Genomic DNA, 9874 nt, shown 5'->3' with positions numbered 1-9874 from the left:
TGTTGCTTAATATTTTTGTGGAAACCATGATACATTTGATTTATCACAATTCTTTAATGAATAGAAAGTTCAAAAGAACAGCATTTATTTGAAATATATATTTTTTCTAACATTATTACATTTTATTCAATTTAATGCATCATTGCTAAATAAAAGCTTTTTTTTTTTTTTTTTACTCACTCCAAACTTTTGAATGGAAGTATGTCAGTTTCTACAAAAATATTGTGCAGCACAACTGTTTTCAACATTGCTAATAATCAGAAATGTTTCTTGAGCAATAAATCAGCATATTAGCATGACTGAAGACTGGAGTAATGATGCTGAAATTTCAGCTTTGATCACCTAAATATAATCACATAGTAAACAGTTATTTCAAACAGTAATATGTCACAATATTACAGTTTTTACTGTATTTTTGATCAATTAAATGCAGCCTTGGTGAGCAGAAGAGACTTCTTCAAAAACTATTTTACAATCTTAAGTTTTTCAAACACTAAAAAGCTTCAGTTTTGTTATGCAAAATATGTTCATCATTTTTTGTGAAATATGACCTAGAAGGGACACGTTTTGTGAGATTCGCTTATATATATATATATATATATATATATATATATGTACTATATTATTTTGTACTTTACAAGTGCACTGATCTGCATTCTTTGGCTCAACACACGCCATCTGTGGCGGGAAAACGCAGATCTGAAACAGTCAAGATGAGGTCAAGATGAGGAAACACTACGACGGTTTAGCAGACCTCATTCACCAATGCTGTGATGTTTTACTCTCTATTTCACAAATATGGAAGTGTTCGAGATTCTTGTGGTTACTGCGTCGATGTAAGTCACTCATTTTGCACTTGAGAGCAATAAAAGATGCTCACTACGGTATTCTAGAATCACATGGTACACTGCCGTCACTTTAAACGCTCGCTCTCCCTCCACAGCCCTTCTGCTCTGCTAGCGTGATCCCAGAGGAGTGTTTTCAGCCATACGCTCGCGTCTGTCGACCGAACACACGCCGAGGTCAATGCCAGTGAGTCTCAGAGCAGCTCTTTTCTTTCGCACGCCTCTCAGTCGCTAAGAAACCCTGAGATTTGATGAGCGTTTGGTGCTACAGGTGGTTTAAAAGGGTTTCAGGTGTAGAAATATTAATGATGCACTGTGTATCTGTGACTATATCGGTAATGGACAATATTATCAAGCCTGTACTGCAAGTGGATCAAATCAGGGCTTGTTTTTTCCCCAACTTAAACAGATTTCTTCAAATAAAATGTAATAAATAAATAAATAGCCTACACTGTTTAAAAAATATTTTTCTATAACAGGTTGCAAATATACTAAACTATAGTGTTATTACACATGAAAGAAATCGAATTTTACATGAAAAGCATAATACTTAAATTTGAGGTTGCTTGTCATTAAAAAAAAAACACGGGAAAAAATGGTGTAGAAATAAAAGTTTCTTTGAATATAAAATCTTACAACAAGCATCTTTATCAAGAAAAAATTTTTTTTTTCTTTCAATTTTTTTAACAGACAAAAAACTACTCTGAAAAAACTGGTGTATAAACTCTCTCTCTCTCTCTCTCTCTCTCTCTCTCTATATATATATATATATATATTTTATACAAAAAAATATATTTTTCTATAACAGGTTGCAAATATACTAAACTATAGTGTTATTACACATGAAAGAAATCGAATTTTACATGAAAAGCATAATACTTAAATTTGAGGTTGCTTGTCATAAAAAAAAAACACGGGAAAAAATGGTGTAGAAATAAAAGTTTCTTTGAATATAAAATCTTACAACAAGCATCTTTATCAAGAAAAAAATGTTTTTTTCTTTCAATTTTTTTAACAGACAAAAAACTACTCTGAAAAAACTGGTGTATAAACTCTCTCTCTCTCTCTCTCTCTCTCTCTCTATATATATATATATAGTTTATACAAAAAAATCTTGGCATAAAAACAAGAAAATATTTTTCTCTCAGAAAATCTGTAAATTTAAAAAATATTTTTCTATAACAGGTTGCAAATATACTAAACTATAGTGTTATTACACATGAAAGAAATCGAATTTTACATGAAAAGCATAATACTTAAATTTGAGGTTGCTTGTCATAAAAAAAAAACACGGGAAAAAATGGTGTAGAAATAAAAGTTTCTTTGAATATAAAATCTTACAACAAGCATCTTTAAAAATGTTAAAATGTTTTTTTCTTTCAATTTTTTTAACAGACAAAAAACTACTCTGAAAAAACTGGTGTATAAACTCTCTCTCTCTCTCTCTCTCTCTCTCTCTCTATATATATATATATATATAGTTTATACAAAAAAATCTTGGCATAGAAACAAGAAAATATTTTTCTCTCAGAAAATCTGTAAATTTCAGAATTGATTACAAAGAAATAGCAAGTAACACTTTGAATTAAACATGACATTTTAGTAGAGAGCCTAAAATAGTATTTGCTTGTAAACATACCAAAACTCCAATATTCTTTCTTTTACAACTTCAAAAAATCTTTTTTTACAGTGTATATTCATAATATTGGCCATAATAAACACATGTATCATAAACTGAATCAGTGCATCCCTGTCAAACACTAATGTATTGTTAACACTATGAGATGTGTGCGAGACGTTCATCACTGTAGGCCTGTTTTCTTTGAGTATTTCACATCAGTGTTATAAAGGTGGATAATAGAAACATTCTATTCACGAGCTTCAGGTCCTCACGTGCTTTCAGAAGGAGCTGGAGGATGTTTGCAGTGCTGCAAATGTGATTGTATCGCTCTTCTGCACGCGCTCCAGTGTTCAGAAGGGTTTCCAAACAAAACACAAATCCGTTTATGGTGTGTGGAGCAGGCGGACTGATCTAGACAGCCGGTTTATGCAAAGTTTCTATTGTAAAGTTTATCGTATGCTCGAGTTGCATTATCATCATGTTATTTTCTAACTTTTTGAGAGAGTGTGCAAATATAGGAACGTTCACATGTACAAAACAACACTTAGTAGGTTTAGAAACAAATGAAAGAAGTGTAAAAATCAAGATCATTTGCCAAATCTGAGGAAATGAATTATTGTCGGGATCTTTCAGGAACTTCGAACCTGGCTTTAACCAAAGTTCCGACACATTCTCTTGGAATGTACACAAATTCGGGTCAGAATTTCAGAAAACTTGTAATACGTTATGTCCTGTGGAAAATATGGGAATATCTATTAGCTAAAGTGTGAAATTTTAGTGACTTGTCTGAATTATTACAATAAATGTTACCATTAGTATTAAATACCACAAAACTTTCATTGAGAATGTGCTCAGAAAACGGCAAGAGAAACTACTTAAAAAAATGAATACAAATGTGTCTCTAAACCAATCATGTTCTCATTCCCAGCAGTAATGATGTCAAACTCGCCAGCACATGTGATCTTGTGTGTCAGAGCAGATCAGAGCAGAGCAGAGCAGAGCATCATGGGAGGCTCATTATCTGCGTTCACTCTTCCTCGCGTGCTCGGCTCCGAAGGTGTTTGCTGCATCTTCTGACTCAGAAGCCAAACTTCACCAGCGATCATCCGTTAATTCAACAGGCAGAGGTGAGTTGAGATTCCTCCTCCTCACAGCGTTGACTGGCACTAAACACCAGACACGCCCTTTCTGCTCTCAGGACCTCAGTGCTGTCACCTGGCAACCGTCCTGTTGCTTGGATACAACATGCCTCTCCTTGTTTCCTCGGGATCAGAAGTGATGCACACGTCAGGAAACATGCCCGAAAACACACGCAAGCCGCCATCCGTGACGACACACTCGATGCTATTCCTATTACAACCAATGAATCGTGCTCTCCCACGTTCAAAATTCAGATCCAAACAGCTGATAAAAACATCACAATAATCCACAAGTTATCCACAGCACTCCAGTCCATCAGTTAACGTCTTGAGAAGACAAAAGCTGCGTGTTTGTCAGAAACAAATCCATCATGAAGATGATTTTAACTTCAAACCATTGCTTCCAGCTAAAATACCAGTCCATAATCTGTAATAACGCTTCCTCCGGTGCACAGTGCCATACACACAAATACAAAACAGCTCCATGGTAACACTAACATAATGCAGCAACATTAATTTAATGACAACCCTAATATACATAACTGATAAGAAAAAACTGAGAATCATTTATTTCAATGAAAAACAGTTAAATGACCCAGGGAATTTTACTGTAAATTATAAGATGACTTGTTCGGTTTCACTTCCGCAAACTATACAAGTAACAGTATTTTATGGTTGCTAAAATAAAACAAAAACCATAAAAATTATTTGATATTATGTAGTTGCCAACGCAACATTTATCATTTTAATTGAGTTTAACTTGATGCACTAAATTAACAAACTAATACTGAAATAAAAACTACATATACATATTTAAAAGAAAAATAACTACTAAAAATCATAGAAACACAAATATTATAAAAAACTATAACTAAAATTAAAATGAGAATGTATAAAACAAAAAAATATAAAAACTATAAATAAAAAGTATATTATCTTGATGTACTAAAATAACTAACTAAAACAAAGAAAAATTTATAAAAACTATATAGGCATATTTAAAAGAAAAAGAACTATTAAAATGGTAAAAAAAAACATTTGACAAAAACTTTAATTAAAATATAAAATCTATAAAAAATAATTCAAAACGCTAATAAAAAAGTATATTATTTTGATGTACTAAAATAACTGAAACTAAAACGAAAATAACATGAATAAAAACATGTAGACATAAGAAAAATAACTACTAAACAATTACTAAAACTAATATTAAAATGACCAAAAAAAATTCAAAGGTATAATATTATCATAAAATGATATGAAATGTCCCAGTATAGAGTAAGGACTAGACAACCAGCAGGTTTTACCGTAGCATTTTTACAATCTTTTACCATTAAAATGACAATTCTTTTTAAGTGCAGCTGTAAAAGAACGAGTGATGCATACAGAGACTCTCTCTTTGGAAATCTGCTTCAGAGGGTCACTGGTCTGTTCCTGCTCCTGCTCCTCAGCGAGTGAACGCTTCACACTGGAGACTAAAGCCCCGTTCACACTGCCAGCGACAAAGTGACATGCTCCCATTCATTTTCAATGGAGAGCTGGCGACTTCCGGCGACACGAGCGACAGTGACCGTTGGCGACAGAATGTGGGCGTGGCATGTCAAGCAACAAAAGTAAAGAATTGTTTAACTTTATGCAAATGAACAGTGAATTTCGGGAGCGACAACCAATAGGTGTAAAGAATCTGTCAGTGGCGCTCACACGTCACCGTCTCGAGTGCAGGCAAGACAGGACAGATTTCCTGAGCGATTTCACTGTTTTATATGATTTCACTGTAACCACATACATGGATATAAAAAATGATGCGTAGAAAAGAAACCGTTGGCTGTCTAAGTGAGTTTGATTTATACATTGATGGTTCGGGTTGTCAATTACATGATGCAGTGAGCAGTTTAGCACCGGTTAATGATTTAATGCACGAGTACTGCTATAGTTTATATAACACTCTCCAACAGCAGAATGGTACTTTTTTTTGAGACTTTAGTCTTTGCAACTTCAGGGATCTTATCTATGCACAATCAGCTTGTAACACGCCAAAGAGAAAGAACAACTTGAAATCGCATCATATGAGTCTTTTAAGTCTAATTCCTAGTCATAATAGAATGATATCTTAGTTTTACCGGCAATATACAGTTTGTGATTGCATTTTATATGTCCAGACGTGGAGTCTACCAATAACATTAGAGTGACAGCAGTAGGAACGCCCACAAGCGTCTTCACAGCACAGAGTCTAGCGACAGAGAGAGAGACTGGAATCAAGCTTTCATTCTTCAAATAAATTGCCCATAATCTGCACGGCTCGTGTGTTAAACATTAATTGGTTCATTAGTGAAACGCTTGTGAGCTGAAATGACAGATGAATTCTCTGTGATCTGTCTGTGAGTGTACAGTACGCTGCACACGCGGCTCCAGAAACTGTTTGGAGCAAAATCATAGTATATACTGTATACTACATACTACACAGTACCGGTCAAAAGATTGGATTAAATACAATATTTTACAATACGTTTTTTTGCAAGAAGTCTCTTCTGCTCAGCCAGGCTGCATTTATTTGATCAGAAATACAGTAAAAAATTGTGAAATATTATTACAATTTAAAAGAGCTGATATGTGAATATTTATTTCTGTGATGCGCAGCTGAATTTTCAGCATCATTACTCCAGTCTTCAGTGTCACATGATCTTCAGAAATCAGTCTAATATGCTGATTTGCTGCTCAAGAAACATTTCTGATTATTATCAATGTTGAAAACAGTTGTGCTGCCCAATATTTTTGTAGAAACTGTTGTACATTGCTATTCAAAAAATAAATAAAAACTGATCAAAAGTGACAATAACATTTATAATGTTGCAAAAGATTTCTGTTTCAAATAAATGCTGATCTTTCTATTCAGAAATCCAGAAAAGAATGATCATACTTTCCACAAAAACATTAAGAATGCTAGATATTATAAAATAATTTTATTTTAAACTTTAATCATTTTAATAATTAATAAATTCCTAATAAATGTTAATATTTATTATTAATATTAGGGAACATAAAAAAATATGTAATTTTATTACTGTTCATCATAATAATGATTTATTAAAAAATATATTAGCTACTTGCCACATTATTCTAATTCTACCATAATATTTGTTATTGCTTGTGTCTTTGCTGTCATTATTTGTATTAATACTTGGCAATCAGCTTGTATTATTATAAGAGTGTGTTATAGATATTATAATATTCACAATTTTACAGTTTTATAACCCTAAAATTTTGTCACATAACCCCATGCGTAATTCTTTTTGCATTTTTATATTGTGTAAAAGTGAAGTCTAAAGGCTATTTGTTCAGAGGAGTGTGATGGTTGTGTATTTTAAGCATTTTCTTGCATGCCTGTCTGCTAGGTTTTTGTTATGTATATTTACAGTAAACTCACAGTTTTTGTTTGTGGTAAATCAGAAGCACAAATCAGCTGAGATGTTCCTGTAGTCAAACTCCTGATTATCTAATCATCATCAGTGAGTGGTTCAGAGATTTCATGAGCTAATATTTGCAGAAGCGTCAGTCTGCAGGTTCCTCCGGCGCTCGTATCAGCCGCTGGAGTAACGCTGAGCTCTCCCACATGAAAAAGTCCTCAAGAATGCAGAGCGCTCACTCTCAGAGCAAGACGTGGAAAATCCAAAGTGACAAATTATGTAAAGTAACACACGGAGCTGTTTTTAGCTTTGACTGACTGCGTAACTATGGCAACCGGCCGCCGTAATCGGCCTTGCTTTATAGCTGCGCAAAACAACGCGTTCATTGAGTTTTTAATGTGATATGGGACACACACACACACACACACACATCTGAGTAACCTGCTGTAAATCAGTTCAAAGTTCACTTTCCAGCTGTCAATAATGCTATATCATGCAAAGATACTGTTTGGATGTACTTTGTAAATATATGGAAATGCAAAAATGTAAATTTACAAGTTAATTTATTTTCATTTTGATTTTTCAAGTAAAATACGACTTTTTGTAGGATGTTTTGTTTTCTTGGGAAAACTACAATATAAAAATATTAAAACATTACATATCAAAAACATTAAAAAAATATTAATATTACATAAAGTGTAACTAAGAGTAATTAATTAATTGTCAAGAATGCAGAGCGCTCACTCTCAGAGCAAGACGTGGAAAATCCAAAGTGACAAATTATGTAAAGTAACACACGGAGCTGTTTTTAGCTTTGACTGACTGCGTAACTATGGCAACCGGCCGCCGTAATCGGCCTTGCTTTATAGCTGCGCAAAACAACGCGTTCATTGAGTTTTTAATGTGATATGGGACACACACACACACACATCTGAGTAACCTGCTGTAAATCAGTTCAAAGTTCACTTTCCAGCTGTCAATAATGCTATATCATGCAAAGATACTGTTTGGATGTACTTTGTAAATATATGGAAATGCAAAAATTTTAATTTACAAGTTAATTTATTTTCATTTAGATTTTTTAAGTAAAATACGATTTTTTGTAGGATGTTTTGTTTTCTTGGGAAAACTACAATATAAAAATATTAAAACATTACATATCAAAAACATAAAAAATATATTAATATTACAAAAAGAGTAACTAAGAGTAATTAATTAATTGCTGCTCATATTTAAGCACTCGCTCATGATTAATTCATGAGGCACAAACACAACGGCATAAATACATTTTCAGCTGGAAGTCGACAAATGTTGCATAATAATGAGGGTTTGTGTTTTATTCAGCTGTAGCGCGCTGACCTTTAACCTCTGGAATAAATATTTACAGTCACCTCACGCAGACCTCCACACCTGCGCTTTCATCAAAACAACACTCATTTCTCATTCCATACGCATACAGGATTCTGAACAGCATGAGCACTGGAAAATAAACTCACAGTGAGCACCAGCTGATTTTCCATCAATATTCAACATATTTCAGCCTTTTGACAACATTCAGGATATAGGCAAGGCAAGTTGATTTATATAGCACATTTCATACACAACGGTAATTCATATATATACTGTATCCATGTATGTAGATACTGTATATATCTATCTTGATATTTACAGTATGCATTTGCTCTGAATGGTTTAAATGAATAATTTCTCTTGATTCCTATCGCAGGAACATATACATGCAAATAAATGAACAAGGTTAATTTCTTTTAGTTTATATCTCACAATTCTGAATTTTTCTCACAATATCACATATCGGTTGCGGGACTAAATATCGCAATTACTATTTTTTTTTTCTTTTGTGAGAAAGATTGTGAGATGTAAACTCAGAATTCCAAGACCAAAAAAAATTGAATCGTGAGATGTAAACTCAGATGTCAACATTTTTGATCAGTGGCACAGGCAAATCGTTTGCTTCAGAGTCCTAACACATGAATCGTTCGTCAGTTTTTAAATGATTCATTGAATCGATTGAACTGATTCACAGAATGAACTACTGAAAGGTAAATCAGAGATGCTATTAAAATATCTTAATGCAAGTCATTTTGAAATTAATAGCCATATAATAAGCACTTTTTACTATTAAAATAGTAATACTGACAATATTGCTTAATTTCAAGACTGCCTAAAAACAATTGCAAATATTTAATATTCATATAGCGTCCAGCGAATGAATAAATAATAACGGTAACATAGCTAGTATGGTTTCATAACCAGCTCCGTTTGATCTCAATGCTGACAATGAGATGTGATCCTAGCTGATCCAGGACCAGTCGGACCCTCCAGAAACAAGCGCAAACGGGATTTTCTCACTATGTGAGACGATGACAATACAGCAGGCAATGAGTCAATTAAAAAACAATTATCATCGATATCACCAGATATATACGAGATATACAGTGGGGAAAAAAAGTATTTAGTCAGCCACCAATTGTGCAAGTTCTCCCACTTAAAAAGATGAGAGAGGCCTGTAATTTTCATCATAGGTATACCTCAACTATGAGAGACAAAATGAGAAAAAAAAAAAAGAAAATCACATTGTAGGATTTTTAAAGAATTTATTTGCAAATTATGGTGGAAAATAAGTATTTGGTCAATAACAAAATTTCCTCTCAATACTTTGTTATATACCCTTTGTTGGCAATGACAGAGGTCAAACGTTTTCTGTAAGTCTTCACAAGGTTTTCACACACTGTTGCTGGTATTTTGGCCCATTCCTCCATGCAGATCTCCTCTAGAGCAGTAATGTTTTGGGGCTGTCGCTGGCGAACCCGGATTTTCAACTCCCTCCAAAGATTTTCTAGGGGG

The 9874-nt window shown here is 33.5% G+C and overlaps 1 protein-coding gene across 1 annotated transcript in view; it reads right to left on the bottom strand.

Moving 5' to 3' along the window:
* The window catches only part of LOC107555885 (potassium voltage-gated channel subfamily C member 2-like), a 103025-nt gene that overhangs the window by 17137 nt on the left and 76014 nt on the right, over positions 1-9874 (bottom strand). The gene's annotated exons all lie outside the window — the stretch shown is intronic.

Source organism: Sinocyclocheilus grahami, unplaced genomic scaffold (genome assembly GCF_001515645.1).
Source record: "Sinocyclocheilus grahami isolate Dianchi unplaced genomic scaffold, SAMN03320097.WGS_v1.1 scaffold548.1, whole genome shotgun sequence".
Classification (NCBI taxonomy): domain Eukaryota; kingdom Metazoa; phylum Chordata; class Actinopteri; order Cypriniformes; family Cyprinidae; genus Sinocyclocheilus; species Sinocyclocheilus grahami.
Note: the sequence above shows the minus strand (reverse complement) of the source record. Positions and strands in the feature narration are given on the sequence as shown.